General features: G+C 45.8%; 1 protein-coding gene across 1 annotated transcript in view; it reads right to left on the reverse strand.

Moving 5' to 3' along the window:
- The window catches only part of SNX29 (sorting nexin 29), a 524,651-nt gene that overhangs the window by 272,310 nt on the left and 230,698 nt on the right, over nucleotides 1-21,643 (reverse strand). The gene's annotated exons all lie outside the window — the stretch shown is intronic.

Raw genomic sequence — 21,643 nt, forward strand, 5'->3', positions numbered from 1 at the left:
TTAGTGATATTGAGCATCTTTTCACATGCCTGTTGACCATCTATATGTCTTCTTCAGAGAAATGTCTATTTAGGTCTTCTGCCCATTTTTTGATTGGGTTGTTTGGTTTGGTTTTTTTATATTAAGCTGTATGAGCTAAAAACAGTGTTACATATATCCGGAGAAAACTTTAATTTGAAGAGATACATGCACCCCCATGTTCATAGCAGCATGATTTACAATAGCCAAAACATGGAAGCAACCTAAATGTGCATTGACAGATGAATGGGTAAAGAAGATGTGGTACATATACATAATGGAATACTACTCAGCCATAAAAAAGAATGAAATAATGCCATTTGCAGCAACATGGATGGACCTAGACATTATCATACTAAGTAAAGTAAATCAGACAGAGAAAGACAAATACCATATGATATCACTTACGTATGGAATCTTAAAAAGTGATACAAATGAACTTATTTACAAAATAGAAATAGACTCACAGACAAAGAAAACCAATTTATGGTTACCAAGGGGGAAAGGAGGGGAAGGATAAATTGGGAATTTGGGTTTAACAGACACACACTACTTTATATAAAATAGGTAAACAACAAGGACCTACTGGATAGCACAAGGAACTGTAATAACCTATTCCATAGAAAAGAATCTGAAAAAATATATATATATATATGTATAACTGAATCACTTTGCTGTACACTTGAAGCTAACACAACATTGTAAGTCAACTATACTTCAAAAAAAAAAAAGAGCACAGTAGATGCCCATGGCATTGTTTCTACTATCAGGTATATACCCACATGTGCTCACTTTGTAGAGAAGAGTAAAAAGATAAAAACTGGGAAAGAGCCAGATAATTCCGAGATAAGCAGAAGGAGAGCAGTGGAGAACTCCTGCACGAGCAGCTAAGAAGACCCAGCAGTGTGACTATGGATTCGCCCCATGTCTGAAAACAAGCATCAGGGATGCAGATGTAGATCCTGTGTGTCCTGAGATGAGATTCCTGGACGCCCCATCAAGTGTGATGAGACGGCAATGAGGCAGAACAGGAAGCTAAGGTGAGCCCCCCAGCGACTGGGATTCGAGAGACACGGGCTCTGGTCAGGCACTGAGGGAGAAGTCAACACAGGGAAAAGCTGAGCAAAAATGGGACTCACTGCTGGGCCTGAACTGACCAGTGGCTCCACCTTCAGCCCTTCACGGAGCCTCCATCAGGCCACAGCTGATCATGGCCCCGGAGGTAGCAAGGCCCCTGAGTGATGACACAGAACGTACTGGAATAAAACCCTAAGTGGTTTCCATCCCAGCAGTGACTATAGCTGCAGCCACTACTGCAAGGAGTGACCCAGTAACAACCTGTTTAAGTTGACAGATTGAACATGTTAATTTACATTCACAACCTCTCAAAATCTCATTAAAATACCAATTAAAAATAATTCCTTCTAAAGGCACCACCCTTAAAGAAAAAGAGAATGAGAGAGAAAACAACACAACAAAATTTTAGAAGCTGAGAAGAAGGTAGGTAACTGGTGAGGAACCTGACAGACCTGAGAAAATTTCATTCTCAGCTACAAGTGGGCAACTGCAAAACACAATCTGATTAAAGTGAACAACCTGCATAGACTGCTAACACGAGACACTTCTAGAAGCGGAAGTGAACACCAGCTAAAGGTCCAAAGAAGGGATAAAAGTCTGCCTTAAGAAGCAACTAGCAGAAGACTAGGGGTTTATTCTCCAGAAAAGGTTAAAAAAAAACCCCAAAAAAACCCAGTAGCTGCACCTGAGTTGAAGGTAGGGGTATCTTACTAAAAACAGAGGTCAAAATAATACACACTGAACTTTTGAAGTTTTGCCATTCTTCTTCCCTCCCCACTCCCAGAGCAGCAGGCATCAGGCATATACCTCTAAGCAAGGGAACAAAAAGTAATTTCCTAGGAATCTACCAGCCAAAGAGGAAAGGGCTCAATGTGGGAGGTTTTCCGGGAAAATGGCACAGCCCCTCAAACAGTGTTTTAGTACCCCACTCCTACATCTGAGAAGACAGCCAGAAATCACCTTATATTTGAGGCAAGCACCTAAGATGAAAGACAGGGACCAGAGTAAACAAATAGAGAAATCAACATGTAGGAAAGAAAAATTATTAAGTGAGAAGAACGTTTCAAAAGCAATCTACTGGTAATACTCCCAGAGAGAGAGGAGAAGGTACAGCTGAGAAATGGGAAGAGGGAGACACTTGAAAAGAACACACAGAATGTATAAAAGCCCTTTGGAAAGCAAAACTATGACAACAAAAATGGAATACCATGTATAAGGGATAGACGGTAAAGAAATTTCTAGAGAATAGAGCCAGAGGATGACAAAATGGAGAACAAAAAAGGAAATCAAGAATTACCAAATGAGAAGAGCTCAAGAAAGAAAAAATAACACAGAGAGGAGGAAGTCAAAGATACAATTCAAGAAATGTCCCAGAACCACCAGACATGAGTGTTGAAGCTGAAGAGCTCTACTGAGGACAAGCTTGATGATAAGCGATGCTCACGTGCTCACAGTGAAATTCCACAACACGGGAGACAAAGAGGAGAGCGTACAAACTCCTGGAGTGGAAGCAGAAGTTTTACAAAGGATAAAAAAAAATCAGAAATGGCATAGGGTTTCTGAACAGCATCACTGTAAGCTAGAAAACAATGAATCTTCAATGTCCTGAGTGGAATTATTTCCAACCTGGAATGATCTACAAAGCCAAACCATGTGAGAAGCGGGTAAAGGCATTTACAGACATGCAACCTCTCAAAAATTTTACCTCCCACCCAAAGAAGAGAAGAAATCCAGGAAGAGGAAGACAGAGATGCCAAGATATAGGAGATCCAACACAAAAGTGTTTGAGAAAATTCTTAATGATAACCAAAGTGGGAAGAACCTGCAGGCCATCATGGATAAACGGATAAACAAAGTGTGGTATGCCCATACAACGGGTTAGTATTCAGCTTTAAAAAGGAATGAAGTACTGACACATGCCACAACATGGATGAACCTTGAAAACATGATGTTAAGTGAAAAAAGCCACATGTGATGTTAAGTGAAAGGCCTCATACTGCATGATTCCATGAAATGTCCAGAGTGGTATTGATTTCCAAGGGCTGAGAGGAAGGAGTGATGGGGAGTGATTGCTAATGAGTATCAGGTTTCTTTCTGGGGTGATAAAAAATGTTCTGGAAACAGAAAATGATGGTTGCACAACCTTGTGAATATACCAAAACCACTGAACTGTGCACTTTAAAGGGGTGAACTGTACAGTATATGAATTATATCTCAATAAAGGAGGAGTGAATTGGAGAGTACAGGCCCACAGAGTAGTCAGGCTTCTTCCAGGTACAGGTCAGAGGACCCCAGGAGAGACTGCCTCAGGATGACACTGATGACTCAAGTGTTTGAAAACACTGAGATTTAAATAACTGAGGGAAATTTTGAAGTTGAATTAGTGATAAGTATGCAGAATACCAACAAAATTTAAAAAACAAAAACAGGTAAGTATTAATTTCAAAGAAATTTACAAGTTGTCCAAAAATACTAATCATATATCTCATGGCTCAACTGTGGAGAGCATTTTCAGAGTCATAGTAATGTAATCGTGGATCATGGATCTAACCAAAATGAGTACATGACTGTGCTAGATTATATGACAGCCAGAGGGTGTGTGCGTGTATATGTCTGTCTGTGTGTGTACACAGTTCAAGGGTGTGGAGGATCAGAGACTGCTACCCTTCATCTTCCACAATGAGAAATCAATAAACAACACCTACAACTAAAAAATCAACAAATGGCAATAGACACACATTATTCAGAGATATGAAGGTAACTACTAAAACAATCAGTTAAAAAGTCTGAAGCCGCTGCTTGTGAGGAGTGGGAAATGGGGAAAGACGGTGGCTAGAAGTATCAGGTCTTTTACCACAAGGCTATGTACAAAAGCTCAATTTTTTAAAAAACTAAACTCAATTTCATTTGGTCAAATAAATTTTTTAAAATTTTTAAATAAAAAGCTGAAAGGCTGAAAGCATTTCCTCTAAGATCAGGAATAAGATAAAGATGCCCACTCTCGCCACTTTTATTCAGCACAGTGTTGGAAGTCCTAGCCACGGCAATCAGACAAGAAATAAAAGGAGTCTAAATTGGAAAGGAAGAAGTAAAACCGGCACTGTTTGCTGATGACATGATACTATACATAGAAAATCCTGAAGATACCACCAAAAACACGAGTAGAGCGTATTAATGAACTCAGTAAAGTTACAGGATATAAAAATAATATTCAGAAATCTGTTGCATTTCTCTACATTAATAATGAACTATAAAGAAAGACAAATTTAAAAAACAATCCCATTTACCATCACATCAAAAAGAATAAAATGCCTAGGAATAAATCTAACCAAGGAGGTAAAAGACCTGTACTCAGAAAACTTTAAGACACTGATGAAAGAAACTGAAGACAACACAGACAGACAGAAAGATACACTGTGTTCATGGATTGAAAAAATTAGTATTGTTAAAATGACCATAATACCCAAGGCAATCTACAGATTCAATGCAATCCCTATCAAAATACCAATGGCATTTTTCACAGAACTTGAGTACTTCTAAAATTTGTATGGAAATACAAAAGACCCCATTTAACCAAAACAATCTGGAGAAAGAACAGAGCTGGAGGCATCACACTCCTTGATTTCGGACAAGACTACAAAGCTACAGCAATCAAAACAGTATAGTACTGGCATAAAAACAGGCACATAGATCAATGGAGGAGAAGAGAGAGCCCAGAAATAAACCCACGCACTTTTGGTCAATTAATCTACAACAAAGGAGGCAAGAATATATAATGGGGAAAAAGTCTTTTCAATTACTGGTACTGGGAAAACTGGACAGATACACGTAAAAGAATGAAATCAGAACATTTCTCACACAATATACAAAAATAAATTCAAAATGAGTTAAAGAACTAAATGTAAGACCAGAAACTATAAAACTCCTAAAAGAAAACATAGGCAGAACACTGTTTGACATAAATTGTAGTGGTATTTTTTTTGGATCCGTCTCCTAAGGCAAAGGAAACAAAAGCAAAACTAAGCAAATGGGACCTAATTAAACTTAAAAGCTTTTGCACAGCAAAGGAAACCATAAACAACAGCAAAAAAGACAACCTACTGAATAGGAGAAAATATTTGCAAATAATATAACCAACAGGGGGCTAATATCCAAAATATATAAACAGCTCATACAACTCAATACCAAACAACAACAACAACCCAACTTTAAAATGGTCAGAAGACCTGAATAGACATTTTTCAAAAAGAGATATACAGATGGCAAACAGGCACACAAAAAGATGTTCAACGTTCCTAATCATCACTGAAATGCAAATCAAAACCACAATGCAGCATCACCTCACACCTATCAAAATGGCTATCATCAGGAGACCACAAATAACAAGTGTCGGCAAGAATATATATTGCTGCAGCCTCTGTGAAAAACAGTATGGAGGTTCCTCAAGAAAACTAAAAATAGAACTACCATATGATCCAGCAATTCCATTACTGGGTATATATCTGAAGAAAATGAAAACACTGATTTGAAAAGATACAAACACCCCAGTGTTCATAGGAGCATTATTTACAACTGCCAAGATATGGAAGCAACCTAAGTGTCCATCAACAGATGAATGGATAAAGATGTATCTCTATAGCTTATAGATTAATATTAGGAAAGTGACGGGAGCCATCTCATCGGTTAGACACTCCCCGCCTCTCTACTGGCAAGGTGAGCTGTGGCGAGGCACCAGAAGTTAGTTGTCCCTTTAGCTGAAGTTTGTACAAGCACCACCATCTGATATGAGTATTTTCAAGTCAAGAAGATTTCATCTGCTTCGGGAGCAAGAGAACATTCAGGCGTTCAAGGAAGACAGCATAATAAAAGTGTGAGTAACGCCAAGTCATGAGAGCCAAAAATGGCAGCTTACAGCACCATTTCACACACTCTGCACATCCTCCAGTAAACCAATCAACTTGGAGAGGATCAACTGTGATTGAATTCTGCAAGTCAAATCTGAACAACTGATACAAACATTTGTGACTGATCACACTTCAAGTCTGTTGTTGTTCTTTTAAGACACCTATTTCCTGAGAGTGATCTATTAGTCTTGGAACAGAGAGCCAGACAATTTAACAGCCCAGGAGGAAACTCTATTCGTTTCCAAAATAGCTCACTCTGAATTCCAGAGTACAAGACTATGCCATCGTAAACCTAAAATTTTTTCATTAACAATCTCGGTCCATGTTTTGAGTTACTTTGACAGTGTTCAGAACTTGACCTTCTGCCCTGCTCAAGCACTGCACGAAGAGGGCAGCTGCTGGCCCCCAACAGGACAGAAAGAAACTTTCACCCACATGGTTAGGTATTTCAACTGTGGATAAGAAACTTAAGCTGTATAGTAGTCACCCCCCACCTTATCTACAATTTTACTTCCCCCCGGTTTCAGTTACCTGTGGTCAACCGTGGTCCAAAAAATATTAAATGGAAAATTCCAGAAATAAATAATTTGTAAGTTTCAAATCATGCACCATTCTCAGTAGCATGGTGAGACCTTGCACTACCCTGCTCTGTCCTGTCCAGGACGTGACTCACCTCTTTGGACAGAGTATCCAATGCTGTATATATGACCTGCCCATTAGTACAGGAAAAAAACAGCATATATGGGATGTGGTACTATGGGCAGTTTCAGGCATCCCCTGGGCTCTTGGAACCTATCCCGGGAGGATGGGCGGGGAGGGGACTGTGTTGAAAAGACCAAAACATAAACACAGGTCCAAAAGCAAAACAGGGTAAGGGCTGTATTTAATTTGCTAAACGAAATTTGAAAGCTACATCCATACACAATGGGTTCTCATATAAATAAAACAATGATATTGCTTCATCTTACACAGCACTTTGGAGCCTCCATATAGAACTCAGTCTGGCCAGCTGAGGTTTGTGCCAAAGGTGAAGCTATCTACATAATCTGTCTAGCACAGAGTGCCCCATAACCCAAGCAACCTTGTGAATATCCACATTATTCACAGGAACATCTACCCTTTATTCACTTGCACATACTCTGAGTAGTCAGCAGTTTTCTCTGCTATTTCCTTGATGGCATAATTATCGGAGTTAGACTCCAAATGGAAAAAATTTGGCAAAAATCATAAGCCTTCTCTCTTTAAATCCAAATAGACACTGAAACTGTGTTTGATAGAAGCACAAAGACACTGACTTTAAATCAGAACTATTTTTCATGTTCCAGAAAAGCTGTGGGTTTGTTAGCACCACTAGCAGGTCATTTAAACTTACGGAACATGACACAGTTTTTCACCTCCTTGCTGCCTGCCGAGGTGTCTGTGATTAAGTCACCTGAAATAAGCAGACGCTATGCTGGTCTCACTGGCAGTCAAAGCACCAGAGAACACATGGAGGGTTTTGCCTAAATTATTTTAAGCAAAACTTCAGATACCATGGAAAGCAGCATGGCAAACAGTATGATAAGGTTACTGTTCTGCTTTCAATTTGAACAAGCTTAGCCTGACCCGGATGCAAACAGTATGCGATGCTGGTGGTGAAAGAGGATAAAGAACAATTTAAAACTCAGAGATGGTTCCCTTGAACATTCTAATGCACAGAAGGAGGTGTGCCGGGTCCTATAACAGGGGGCTGGGTGTGGTGTGATGGGAATCTGGGACACGTGCAGGTTCCAAAGGAGAACAGTTCCTCTTGTGTAAGGTGACAGTGATCCTTACAAAACAGCAGGTACCCACACTTGTTCCAGCAAAGGAAACAGTCTTCATAATAACAGCATCTACCGTCCTCCAAGCACTCACTGAGGCAGGGGGAGAGCACAGCGAATGAGGCAGCCTGAGCTCTGCAATCAGACAGACACCAGGTGCAAAGTCTGGCCCCACCACTCACCAGTGAGTGACCTTGGGCAAGTGTTTCATCCTTTCACTCAACAACTGGCTACTTAAGATTCATTACACGCCAGGCACTAGACACTAGATACTTAATACAGGGATGTATGGGGGCGGGGAGGGGGGCAGTGGGGATTGCCAGTATGAAGCTTACACTCTAGTGGGAGGAGTCAGAAAATAACTCTTTAATATGTCAGGCTGTAAGACGTGCTTTGGGAGGGTTAAAGCATGGTGGTGAAGAAATACTAATTATATAAAGTATAAGGAAAGGCCTCACCATGGAGGTACCATCTGAGCACAGACCAGAATAAAGTGGGAGAGTGAGCCATGCAAAGCCCTGGGGGGGAGAGCATTCCTGAGAATGGCAAGTGCAAAGGCCCTGAGGTAGGCACAGGCCTAATGTGTTCCAGGAACAGTAGGAAGGCCAGTGTGGCTTAAGGATAATGCATGAGGAAGAGATCGACAGGAAATGAGACCACAGAGGAGATGGCAGGGGTTTGCAGGCTATGGTATTTCATTCTGAGCAAAACAGGAAGCCCCTGGAAGACTGAACAAAAGGTGGTATGATCAGACTTATTTTTTTTTAAGATCATTCTACTGGCTCTATGAAGGGGCAACTGTGGTAGCTGGGAGAGGAGGTGTAGTGGCTGGGGATGTACCCAGCTCAGGTCTCCCTTCAAGGGAGAACTCACTGCTCTACCAGTAGCAAGGAGTGAAGTTAGCTGACAACCACCAGCTGCAGCCCCTTCCAGATGCGCTACTCCTTCAGGGCAGCCCTAGCTAGTGGCTGAGCACAGAGAGGTACCTCGGGGCAATGTGGGACCCCTCTAATGAGCAATCTGTGCACAGAGCTCCCCAACAAGGTGGGTGGGCAAAACTTTGTTAAATCTGCATCCAAATCTGAGGCTGTCCCGGCCCGATGCTGCCTGTCCCCTTTATATTTCATAGGCATTATCCCCCAGGGCACCTCCTGTGCTCCTAACTTTGTAGCAGCATCTTCTTCCGAGAGAATCCACGGCACAGAGCTGGTTAGGGTGCTACGGCAGTGGTCCAGGCAGGGGGCGATGATGCTGGCCTGGACCACGGTGACAGCGACGGGTGTGACAAGGAGTAGAAGAGGTCGAGAAAGAAAAGTCAGATTTGATGTGGGGTTGGGTGAAGACAGGAGTCAATGTAACACCAAGATTTCTGGCCTCTGGAACCTGCAGAATGGAACCATCATCTGACAGAGCCGGGGAGACTGGGGAAAGAGCAGGGCGGGTGACCGCCAGGAGTTTGGTTTTCAGACAAGCTAGGTTTGATACAACCATGTCTAAGAGGTAATATCAAAAATGCAGTAGCACGTGAGTCTAGAGTTTAGGGGAGAGGTCAGGGTTGGAGACACAAAATTAGGAGACAAGAGCATCCGGATAAGAACCGTAGAATTAGGTGAGACCACCCCACCTTTGAAAGCTGAGTTTCCTCCTGTTGCAAAATAGTCACAGTAACAGCCCCAACCGCAAAGAACCACAGGATGAAACACCACAATGCAGGCGAAGCACTCAGCACCGTGTGCAGCCAGGAGTACAGATGTTGTTACTGCTGGGGTCATCCTTCTACCGGGCTTCTGCCTCGCCAGGCACGCTGCTGGGCACATTGTTGTATTACGTATTGTTCTCACAATAAACCTGCACGGTAGATGTTATTAACCCAGGAAAATGAGTGTCCAAGGTGTTAAGGGGCTAGCCCAAGGTCAGATAGGTACCAAAGGGGAGGTTCAGGACGAAACCCAAGCCCGTGTTCCTTCCCCCACAGCACGCTCCCGCCCCAGCCCCGTCAGCAGCTGAGTAACTAAGGGAGACTCGTTCACTCTCTGGTTCAGACCTTCGTCCAGCAGGCATTCATGAGGCCCAAAAGCTAAGGAGAGGTTGAGGGGTTTCTCTCCCCGCCCCAAGGTTACATAGCAGACAGAGGGAACCCAACAATGCCACCAGCCCCCGCACGGCTCCAGCGTCACAGACCAGGTGTCACCAGGGCAGCAAGTTTCCGGCATCTCTCAGAAGAGCTTCTGGCAGGGCTTTCTGAGTTATCGCTGAACATGTTCAGGCTTTTTAGGGATGGGGCAACCAATGAACTTTGGCTGCTAGTCAGCTAATTTCGACCTTGGGGAAGGGAGTCCCCCCAAACTGAGAAATCTTGATTCAACCTAGAGTTTCCCATGAGAAGCCAGGCGATAGTGCTTGGGGAAGAAGGTGGTGAAACAGACAAGAGATCGTGGCACGGAAAAGGAATGGCCACTCCCAGCTGGAGCCGGAAAAGTTTCCACCTCCCTGCCATGGTCTCAGGCTGCAGCACAGACAGAACATCTACAGGCAGCAATAAAGGGGAAAAGCTACTGTTTACGGGGCCCGATGAGTCGATGATTTATATCATTTCATATCCGGCTCGAAATACCACTGTGTGGTATCTCCACTGCAATGATGAGGAAACGGAGGTGTGGGTTCTTTTACAACACTGTACTACAAACCCCAGTCCACCTGATTTCAAAGCCCCGTGCTCTCCCCAACTCACCACACTGCCTCCCTACCTCTTGAGCCTACTGGCCACTGTGTCACCAATTTCCACCTGTGACAGACTTCCCAGGCCACATGCTGAAACCTCAGAGGAAACCTACTTCCCCACATGCATCAAACACACACACACACACACACACACACACACACACACACATACACATGCTCACATTTTTGGTTGCCTGCTCACAGGTAACTATAAACTTCAAACGCTCCAGAAAGCTGAAACCTGATTCTCCAAAAACTTGATATACACCCAGTCACCTCACAGATAGATGATTCTCTGGTTAAAATCAGGGGACACGTGATAGCCAAGCTAAGAAAACGTTACCCAACAATGTCTTAACACGTGACATCCACACCAACAACATCTATCCAAGGGGTGCACGCTCGTCTGTATCCCTCAAGAACAGGACCAGGAACCATGGGATCGAGAGGGATACTGTTTTTCTAACAGACAAAGAATTACATACATGATCAGAAGTACAGAAGTATGGACAGAGACACAAGTGCATCCCTGGATTCAAATCTTAGCTCTGTCACTGAGCAGAGTGAGATCGTAGGCACATGACTTCAAGTCTCTGAGCCTCAGTTTCCTCATCTGTAAAAGGGGATAATAATACCTCTCGTGAGGATTAAACAAAAGAATACAAGCTACTTTATATTCTCGCTCCAAGCACTAAAGATATGACAATTTTTTTAAGGCAAATATAAAGTGAGAGCCTGCCTTCTTTTTCAAATCAGAAAGTCTTTTCATTAGAAGTTTCTCCTCTAGGCCTTTCCAGAGAAATCTGCTCGCCTGTGTAGATGCCACATCTCTCTTCCAAAGGATCATCTAAATATATAACACATGCACAGGGACAGCTGGGAATGGCTGGTGCATAAAACCAGAACTGTCATCACACCCTTCGCCAACCACATTTTCACCTGCTCATGTGATGCAGCCTAGCAGAGGCTCTGATGGAAACTTGAGAGATGTCTTTCTCCCCCTAAGTGAAAAGCAGTTTGAGAGTGAAAACCACTCTGTTGCTGGAATAAAACAAGCAGCTGGGCATGCCAGACGGAGCGATTTCTTGCCGTGATCTAAGTGGTGCAAAAGTGTTTGCTGAACAGAACTCTGGACCTGACCACACTCTACAGACCCACGAGGGTCAGCTTGTCAGCAATGGGACAAGATGACACAGAGGGCTTCAAATGTTGTTTACAAAACTGTTCATTCCAAAACAGATATATCTAGGTTCAAGAATTCCACTAGTAGCAGAAATGTGTGTAACGTGGTTCCATTTGGGCGGGAGGGAGAGGGGAGGGAGGTAGGAGGAAAGGCACGAGCTAGACGTCTACCTGGTCGTCTGAGCAAGGACACAGGGCCAACCCGAACTATTAACCCCGGTCACCTGGGTGTGGAGAGCAGTAGATAACAATCAGTGTTTTCATTCTAAAGCTCTGAATCATTTTATTCGGAACAACAAGCACGTGTGACTTCTGCAATTCATTCTTACAGCAGCAATGCCACATTTATCAATCAGAGGCAGGAGTTGTTCATCTGTAAGCCCTGGGTTTACGGGCATCAAACCTTCCTTAGGAAATCACTGTACAACCTGCCCTTAAGAAGAGGCTCTTGGAATTTCAAAAGCCCACATGGAAGATTTCTCTGAACTGCCTCAGTCCCTAGGACTCTGCACCCTCCCACAGGCAAATGTGGTGCAGTTTTAAAAAAAAGGAAATGTGTCAACAGAATGAGGAGGACACAACAGTGCAAAAGGCATAGAGCTTGACCTGGGTTCGAATGCCAGCTGGGCCCCTTTCTGCAAGGTCCTCAGCTGCCCTGAGCCCAGTCTCCTGCTTGGTAGAGGGGATAATCACACCCATCCTGCAGGGCAACAATGGAGGATTCCCAGAGAAAAGAGATGAAGCGGCTAGCGGAGGCCTGGTGCAGAAAACATGCTGCATACATGGCGATGGTGGTGGGAGCTGTGAGGTAATTAACAGAATGTGAGATGGTGACCTTGACCGTCTACCCAGACTAGAAGCTCCTAAAAGGCAAAGGCTCCATCCTGTTTCTCTGAACCCACAAAACATCCAGAATCCAATGAGGCATAAATCAGATTCTCGATAATTCCAGGCGGACAGACACCTCTTTGAGTCTGAATGTATCAACGTACCAAGAAAATCAGTCAGCAGAGATCTGCCACTCTTATTGGAGGTGCCGTCCAGCTGACGAGGCTCGTTTAGCATGGTTCTCGGAACTTGTGGTTATGTTTTCTCTTTGTTCCTCTCACAAGTTTATTTTCTCAAATTATAAAAGTAACACATGTTCACTGCAGGAAAAGTAATCCATTTTAATATTTTCATGCCCCTGTTGTACATACACCATACCACTGGGCCATTAACAGGGTATAAATCCAACCCAGCCGACAAGTCATAGATAATCCATTATGTTTCTAGACAGTTTGCACTCTCGCCAAGGTGTGTACCCACTCACTCTCTCACTTGGCCTGTGTAACTCTTCAGGAATTGGGCAACTGGCCAAAAGGAAAAGACAATAATAATGACAGTTAATACTTACTGGATGCTTCCCAGGCACTGGCACTACAGTAAGCACCTCACGTGCACTGGCACGTGGCATCCGCCTTCGCATTCTGAGGCTGCTATCTGAGCCACGATGCTACAACCTCTGCCCAGGAGCTCCAGCGTGGGAGCTCTGGCCTGGCACAGACACACAGGAGTGAGGATTCCAGAGGCAGAGCCTGAGCCAGCCTCAGACAACTTGGGTTTGTTCTTCTCCAGGATGTTGGGTTTTTTTCCCCCATGTGGTGCCACGTCCCAGAAAAAAAAAAAAACGCAGGAAACCTTGATATCGTGGATGTGACTACTTATTTTCTCTTCCCCATTTCATTAAAATTCAAAAGCAATACATGAGCACAAGTTTGTAGTTTAAAAAAATTCAACCCAAGAGAACTGAAAACATACAAAAAAACTTGTCTCCAAATGTTCAAAAGGTGGAAGGAAGCAGCCCTAGTGTCCAGGGCTGAATGAATAAACGCAATGTGGTCTGTACATACAGAGAATAGTCATTTGGCCTTCAAAGGCCAGGAAATTCTGACCCATGCTACAACATGGAGGAGCCTTGAGGACATTATGCTATGTGAAGTAAGCCCATCACAAAAGGGCAAAACACCGTATGAATCCACTTATATGAAGTACCTAGATTAGTCAAATTCATAGAGACAGAAGGAGAATGGTGGTTGCCAGGGGCTGAGGGGAGGGAGGAATGGGGAGTTACTGTTTAACGGAAGAGTTTCAGTTTTGTAAGACGGAAAGAGCTCTGGAGATGGATGGTGGTGATGGTTACACAGCAGTATGAATGTGCTTAATACCACCAAACTGTACATTTCAAAACAGATGGTCAATTATATGTTTTACCACAATTAAAAAATGTTTTAATCTTTTTTAAAGAACGAAGTGCTGACAAATGCCACACATGGATGAATCTTGAAAACGTTATACTAAGTAAAAGAACCCAGATGCAAAAGGCCACATGTAGTATTATTTAAAATCAGGGGACACGTGATAGCCAAGCTAAGAAAACGTTACCCATTTATATGAAATGCCGGAAGCGGGAAATCAATAGAAACAGAAAGTAATTTCTTAGTTGCCGTAGGCTGGGGAAAAGGGGCTGGGGACTGACTGCTAACAGGTACAGGGTTTCTTTTCAGTGCGATGAAAACGGAGCGATAAAGCCGTGATGGCTGCACAGCTTGGTGAACGCACTTTAAAAAACACTGAACTGTGCACTTAAAACAGGCGAATCGTATGATACACAAATAATATCTCAACAAAAAACTGAAATACCTAAGTACAGAGCATAGAAGGTCCAGGGCATCCTTTACCAAGGCTCACCCTCCTTCCCCCAAAATCCCACTGCTCCCATTATTGTCACACGATTATTCTTCCAGGCTGTATAGTTTCCTGTGTATTTATATATACAGATACACATACTGGTGTACTCGTGCAGGTTTTGATCTTCGTAAACCATAAGTGGCACACGTGGCATAGCTACCTTTCCCTCCACAACCAGCGCTGACAACTGCACCCCATGGCACAGACAGACCAGCCTCATTCTTTACCGCCGCTGCATGTCTGAAGGAGCCATGATCTATATTTCACCCATCTTTTATTGATCCCGATTCAAATAATGCCACATCCGCAGTCTCATACCCATCTTCTTGCTCACGCGTGTAAAGCTTTCTTCGCAATGAATTCCTCAAAATGGAGCTGCTGGGTCGAGGGGTGTGCACTTTACATTTTGAGAGCTGACGAATTCTCCCCAACCCCCAGATTCCCACAGAGTGTCCTGTGACCCTGCACAATGACCTCACTTCCACGGGCCTCAACACCCTCACTGATGGAATCAAGCAGAAGACTTTCTGGTCAATTTTGGTTCGAATAGTCATTGCTTAAACCTTAAGACCCAGGGGCAGCGTGACAAAATCACGTGGGGTTGGAGAAAGTGTGCAGACAGACAGCATGAGGCTGAAATGCACCAGGGTAGGATCTCAGGTCCCCCGGGGCCTGGCAGGCTGCAGGGCATGGACAGCCCGCACCGTGGGGGCCACAGGCCTGGGGCTCCGTGGGGCAGTTTACTCTGCCCATAGGGAACACCAGCAAGTACCTTGAGGACGCTCACCCATCGGAAGCCCGACTGACAAAGCCAGCCAAGGAAAGCCTCACTGCAGAAGGCAAGGAAGAGGATTTCATCAGGAGGAGGGGTTAAGAAAAAAAGAAGCTCACACAATTAATGCTGAAAATTCTAAAACTGTTCCTGCTCCAGGGACCCGCAAGAGAACAGTGTCAAGGGACGCCCAGAACACAGGCAGGAAAAGAAAAATCATCATACCTGACACTCAAGGTCACAGGGAAGTCTGATGTTTCGAGGGGTGAAAAGAGATTGGTTTAGAAAGAAATCATGCTGAAAGCTCACACCTCATGAATTCAGGTCACAATGCAAAGGAAAAAGGGGGTCACAGAGAAGCACAGGAGAAGTCCCGACATGGCAGCTGCCTCCTAAGGGGACCGAAGAGAAGACGACGAGAAGCGGAGACTCGTGGAGAGGAGCAAAGGTCGGAGGGCCTCATGCGCGGGGCCGGGGGAGGAGGCTGCTGATGTGGGGACTCAGGGCAGGGGGCTCGCGGGCGTGCTGGGGACCCCGGCAGAGGGGTCCACTAGGCTGGCGTGGCTCTAAGGGTGAACTGTAGGCCACCCTCATCAGAATCGCTTGGAGAGGGATGGGATGCGAGTAGGAAGTTGTTCAAAGGCAGGTTCCTGGGCCCTCACTCCCAGAAATTAATTCAATGGGTCTGAGGGAAGGGCCAGGAATCTGCATTTTTAATAAATTCCAGGGTGATTTCAAGGCACACACTAAGTGTGAGAACCAGAGCATTAAGGCAATGAGAAAATGTCTTACAGACAGAGACTAGGAGATGGGAGAACAATCACATCCAAGGTTTCTTCTCTTCCAGGGCTGGCCCCAATCCCACTCCTCAATGCTCCCCTGCGGGGGGGAGGGAAGGCAGACACACCCTCAGCACTCCCCATACCCAGCATAATTAGGGCTTGACAGAGCTGCGGGGGTGGGCAGAAAGAGGGAGGGTCCCACACCAGCCAGCGAGACCACGCTGCCTCCTGCCAAAGATGGGGCAGAAGGACACAGCGGCCTGGTCCACTGAGCACTCTGCGATCTGACACCTGGAAGCTGAGTGTGTGTCTTTCCCACGTGAGAAAGAGACCTTGACGCATATGGAACAACATGGTAATCAACAACAAACCAGAGGCCATTTCGAAAAGCTCACAGAGATGTTCTGCAGCTCTGACAACTTCCCAGAAAACCTTAATTATGTCTAAGAACCCAAAGCAAGAAAGAGTCTGGAGGAAGCAGAGGACAGAAGAGAGAGGGGAGGAGGAACCTGGGGAAGGAACTGGAACATTCCAAGCCGGAGGGCTGAATCCACCTCTCTGCCTCTGTGCTGATGGGATGTCTTTTGTCTGCTGGTAGAATGTCTCTTTGCACTTGACTATTACAGTCAGCTAATGACACAAGACAGAGGTCCTCCTCCTACTGAGATTCCAGGAAATTTCCCAAGGGAGGCTAGAAGTCCTTGAGGGTGTCTGATTGTATATTAGATAAAAAATAACCACTCTTTCCACACTTGGCACCTCTGACTGAGGAGACATCAAATTCGGGAACCAACTCCCACACCTTTACTAGTCCCGCGAGACACGTGCAGGTGTAAAGTATTTCTTCCTCTAAGCTAATAAGGTAGAGACAAAACTTGTTAAATAATAAGAAATATATATAGGTCTTTGACCTGCTTCCTGACACAAAGCTCCTAAATCCCCTGGAATTTCCCGGGTGAGAGAAGTGTCTTCTGTTCTAAGGAGGCGATGCTTGTGGGGAGGGCTCCTGGATGGGGGCCTGTCACCAAAAAGATGCACATCTGGAGCTAAGTGGGGAGGTCAGCGGTCACACCTGCCTCTCCCACCATGATCCCTGGCAGACTTTAAGTCCCACGTACTCGGGACCTAGGTAAGTCAGACAGGAGCACAGTACCCGGCACACAGCAGGTGCTTCATAAACAACTGTTGAATGAATGTTGATGGTCCTCTCTTTAAAAAAAGAGTCTCCCTGTACATCCCTGCCATTCACTTCCACGTTTCCTCGCTCTCATTTGCAGCCAGCCTCCTGGAAAGAGCTGTCTACAACCTGCTGTTCCCAACTCCTCTTCTCCTACTCTGTCTTCAGCGCTCTCCAATCACCCCACCAGTCTACCAACCTGCTCTTGTAACTGTCACCCTAAATGCTCACCACTAGATGGTCCCAAAGGTCACCTGCCCCCGTGTTGTTTGGCCACCAGCAGCACCTGGTGCAGCTGCTCACCTCTCCTTCAAGCAGGCTCTCCGTCTGGCTTCCGGGCCCCCACGCTCCCTTGGCTGCCCCGCTTCCTCCCCAGGCACTCCCTCTCCATCTCCTTTGCTGGTGCCTCCTCCTCCTGTGGGAGGTTCTGGGGCTCAGTCCTGGTCCATCTACACGTGCCCTCTCGGGGAGCTCTTCCTGTCTTAGGGCTTTAAATACCTTGATATGTCCACACCTTCCAAGTCTGTAGTAGCCCCGGCACCTCCTCTAAACTCTGCCTGTCTCCCTCCAGATGTCCACATATTTCAGGCCCAGCACATCCACACCGGAAATCCTGATCACCGCCCCCCCCACCCCCGCCCCGAAAAAGCCTGCTCTGCCCAAAGCCAAACTCAACCTAGCCCACAGCTTCCACCCCTGCCCCCTACACTATAGTTTCCAGACAGCAGCCAAAGCAGTGCTTGAAAACGTTAAGTCAGTCTCTCTCAAAATCCTGCAGGGGCTTCTCATTTCACACAGAGAAAACATAACCTCCTCACAGCAGTCCACAGGGCCCTTCAGGATCTGACCTGCTGGAAGCTTCTGTGACTTCACCTGCTCCTACTCTCCCCCTCACCGCCTGCTTGATGGTCCTGAGACACGCCGGGCACACTCCCTCCCCAGGCTGTCACAGGGCCATCCCCTCTGCCTGGAACATTCTCCTGCCTGATGGCCACTCCTCCCCTCCTTCAAGTCTGTGCTCACACATCACCTTCTCAGTGAAGCCCACCCTCACGCGTGGGAAGTCATCACCTCCCACGCTCCTGAGCCTCTCAGCCTGCTCTGTTCTTACCCTTCTTCCACAGCTACCGTCACCTTCCAACCGGCCACACATTACATATCACACTTGGTGACTGTCATCCACCTTCCCCTAGCTGGAACATAACTCCACAAGGGCAGGAATCTTTATCTGCTCTGTTTGCCCAGATGCCCAGAAGTGTGTCCAGCCCACGACAGGCACTTAATATTTATTAAAATAACGAATGAATGAATGGACGACGAATGAATGACTACATGCTGGCGAGTGCCCAGTTACCAGGGGGTTATGGCCCAGATGACTGTGTCTCTCCATCTTTTTCTCTCTCATCTCGAGATCTGCCTGGCACGTAGTAGGGGGTTAGAGGACTTCTGCTGAGTGAGCAAAAGTAACCAGTCCTTTGGGATCGCCGGGCCCCCAGAGATGACCCAGAGACCCAAACACCACCAGCTTCTCCATCTGGGCCTGAACACTCCTCCCACCCAACGGAACACTCCTCCCCGACTCCGATCCTGAGCTGGCAGGCAGATCACGGAAAAGATGTCTTGGGGTGAGGAGTAAGATTTGTTAAACTGGTGCTCAAGTGGATCTGCTGAGCAATTAGACAGCTGGAAGAGACAGCTGCTCCCTCACCGTGGGCGCCGCGCCACTTGGAGAGGCAGCTGGCGGCCCACTGAGGCTCCGCGTGGCTGGGCGCCCAGAGCCCCTCGAGGGGCTGCTGCCTCTTAGGGGTATGACCCGAGGAAGAGAGCTTCCCTGTGATGCCTCAGGGCTGAGGCGAGCTGCCAGCAACAGCAGGAGGCAGGTGTGGGGAGGGCACCCTTCACAGAAGGAGTGAGACACAAAGGCACCCAGGGGACCAAGAAATGAGCACCTGTCCACAGAGAGTTAATGGTCAGAAATAATGGGCTGATGGTCAGATTACTGTTGTTTCAGCCAGCACTGAGTGAGCACGTACCATGATCTGAGCCCTGCGCACAACCTCACTGAATTATCTCATCAGTGCTGTGAAGCACATGTATTCCCCCATTTTGGAGCTACAAGAACTGAATTCCCACGAGGTCAAGAAGCCAGTTGGTAGCCAGGTGGGGAGCCTGGCAGCTTCGGGTTTTCCAGCCATAAGCTGGGGAGGGAGTTCACATGCTTTTGTACCGGGGAGAGGAGTAAGGTTTCCTTTCAATCTGTCACTTTGAGGTTTGAAGATGTGGGTTTGTGAACAGTCTTGTCATTTACTTTGCTTCCCAAAATCTGTATGGACTGGGGGAAACCTGGTAAGGGCAGGAGGAGAGATTATTTGTCACAATGAGTAGGGCCTGGGCTGCAATTTTCTTTCAGATTAATGGCTTCTGCATCATAAAGTTTAGGTCATTAAAAACCCTAAATAGCATCCATTGAGGATCGATAATAGTAAGAGCCAAAATAACTATATTTATTGAGTTCTTACCTCAGTTCTAAGTGTCTGCCACACATTATCTCATTTATTTATTTTTTTACTGAAGTATAGTTGATTTACAGTGTCTCGGGTTACAGCAAACTGATTCAGTTATATATACACACATACAAATATATGATGTATATGTATATTCTTTTCCAGATTCTTTTCCATTATAGGTTATTACAAGACATTAAATATAGTTCCCTGTGCTATACAGGAGGACCTTGTTGTTTATCTATTTTGTATATAGTAGTGTGTATCTGTTAATCCCAAATTCCCAATTCATCGCTCCCCCCTTTCCCCTTTGGTTACCATAAGTTTGTTTTCTATGTCTGTGAGTCTGTTTTGTAAATAAGTTCATTAGTATTTTTTTTTAGATTCCACATATAAGTGATATCACATGATATTTGTCTTTCTCTGTCTGACTTACTTCACTTAGTATGATAATCTTTAGGTCCATCCATGTTGCTGCAAATGGTATTATTTTTCTTTTTTATGGCTGAGTAATATTCCATTGTATATACGTACTACATCTTTATCCATTCACCTGTGGTGGACACTTAGGTTGCTTCCATGTCTTGGCTATTGTAAACAGCGTTGCTATGAACATTGGGGTTCATGTATCTTTTCGAATTACAGTTTTCGTCTTTTCAGGATATATGCTCAGGAGTGGGATTGCTGGGTCATACAGTAGTTCTATTTTTAGTTTTTTAAGGAACCTCCATACTGTTCTCCAGAGTGGCTGCACCAATTTACATTCTCACCAACAATGCAGAAGGGTTCCCTTTCACCACGCCCTCTCCAGCATTTATTATTTGTAGACTCTTTGATGATGGCCATTCTGACTGGTGTGAGGTAGTACCTCATTGTAGTTTTGATTTGCATTTCTCTATTAATTAGCGATGTTGAGGAGACATCATCTCATTTAAACCTGAGAAAAGCTCTATGAAACGGGAACTAATATTGCCCCCACTTCACAGATGGGCAAACTGAGGCAAAGGTAGTTTACTTGAGGTCAGGAAGCTAGTAGTGGCAAAGCCAAGACTCCACCCCAGGCAGTCTGACTTCTGACTGTGCTCCTGGCCACGCATAACCATAACGATAGCCTGTGGCCCGAAAGGCAGGGCCCTGGAGGCCAGAAAGGGACTCTCAGGGAGCTCTGAGAAGGAGCAGCGGGCAGCCCTTCACTGTGCCATTTTCCCAGCACCCCACAGTCTCCGTAAGTAACGGCAGTCTCCTGGGTCAGTGGTCTGCACTCCAGCCCCACGCTGGCTGTGAGCGACCCTGACTCCTCTTGGAAGAGAACCAAACCACTGGCAGTATCCCTGGATGCCCACAGGGCTCTTTCAGAAAATCCCTGTTTGTCTTTCTGCACTGAGCTCAGATGTCACCTCCTCCCAGAAGCCTGCCCTGGGCCACCCTTACAGCCCAGCTCTGTATGCCCTCCCCATCTCACACGTGCTGCAACTGGGTCAATTACCTCCCAGTGCTTCACCCATCTGTGCACAGAGCCGTCTGCTTTCCATCTCTGGCACAAAAGTGAGTGCGTAAAGAATGGACAGAAATAATAATCTTCCCAAAACACTACCCAAGGACGTGTGTCAGGCCCTGCGTTTTTCCTTCAACAGCCTGCACCCAGGGAAGCAGGTGAGCAGAGAGTGCATACACAGCACTCCCGGGGGACCTAGCCTGCAGGACAGGCACCCCACCCACCCAATCCGACCCATGTGCACTTCAGGCCGGCTCTTGGCCAACTGACGTCTACTTTCATTCCTTCTGGAAACCCTCTTCTCTCTGCCAGGCTCTTCCGCTTGACGACCAACTGGCCACCTGCCCAGCTCCCACCTGTGGCCCTCCGTCCTGGGGCTCTTCCTCAGGCACCTCGCCTCGCCAGACTGAGAAGTAAGCAAACCACTAGTCCGTCTCTCCGCGGGAGCAGGGCATGGGCCGTCCCCCCATTAACTCTTT

This window comes from Phocoena phocoena, chromosome 15 (genome assembly GCF_963924675.1).
Source record: "Phocoena phocoena chromosome 15, mPhoPho1.1, whole genome shotgun sequence".
Classification (NCBI taxonomy): domain Eukaryota; kingdom Metazoa; phylum Chordata; class Mammalia; order Artiodactyla; family Phocoenidae; genus Phocoena; species Phocoena phocoena.